The 813-nt window shown below is 46.7% G+C and overlaps 1 non-coding gene across 1 annotated transcript; it reads left to right on the forward strand.

The window, feature by feature from the left end:
- Positions 1-203: 203 nt before the first annotated feature.
- On the forward strand, positions 204-287 carry Trnas-gga (transfer RNA serine (anticodon GGA)). Its single transcript is given in 2 exon segments — positions 204-243; positions 250-287. It is a non-coding gene; the product is annotated as a tRNA-Ser (tRNA).
- The last annotated feature ends 526 nt before the right edge of the window (positions 288-813 follow it).

Consider the following 813-nt stretch of genomic DNA (forward strand, 5'->3'; position numbering starts at 1 on the left):
ATCACAAACTTTCATAGCTTCTTCTTTTCGGTTACAGCTATCCCCATTTTTATACTCTTGATGACACGCTATATAGCTGTGGATAACAATTCGTGATTGTAAATAAAATTTTGACATCATAAACGTTCATGTTCATGATTTCACGACTAAAAAACATGGTCCACTAGAGCTGATTTTTCTATTTCCCTAGTAGCAAAAGGCCGGCCTGAGTGGCCGAGCGGTTCTAGGCGCTGCAGTCTGGAACCGCGCAACTGCTACAGTCGCAGGTTCGAATCCTGCCTCAGGCATGGGTGTTTGCGATGTCCTTAGGTTAGTTAGGTTTAAGCAGTTTAAGTACTAGCGGACTGACGACCTTAGAAGTTAAGTCCCATAGTGCTCAGAGCCATTTTGAACCTAGTCTCAAAAGACTTGTATGTTCCTTCAGCAGTGAATACATGGACCACGGCATTACGTACGGAAGATTCCCAGCAAGTGAGACATCTGATAGTGTACAGTCACAAAGCATCGACTGCACACTGCCCAGCTATGCGCCGCGAAACGGCATCGCGAAGGCGGTGACCTGAACGCCAATGGAGAGAGCGGGCAGTGCCACACCTCCAGGAAGACAAAAGTCCAGCGCTCCCTGTCAACGCTGACATACTAGCCGCTCATCGTTGCTCACTCCAGTTCGGTCACAGACATCGATGAGACTTGGTAGTCAAGGGAAGATAGAATTCGGTTACGACTGTTCAAATGGTTCAAATGGCTCTGAGCACTATGGGACTTAACATCTATGGTCGTCAGTCCCCTAGAACTTAGAACTACTTAAACCTA

The sequence above is a fragment of the Schistocerca gregaria genome, chromosome 7 (genome assembly GCF_023897955.1).
Source record: "Schistocerca gregaria isolate iqSchGreg1 chromosome 7, iqSchGreg1.2, whole genome shotgun sequence".
Taxonomy (NCBI): Eukaryota; Metazoa; Arthropoda; class Insecta; order Orthoptera; family Acrididae; genus Schistocerca; species Schistocerca gregaria.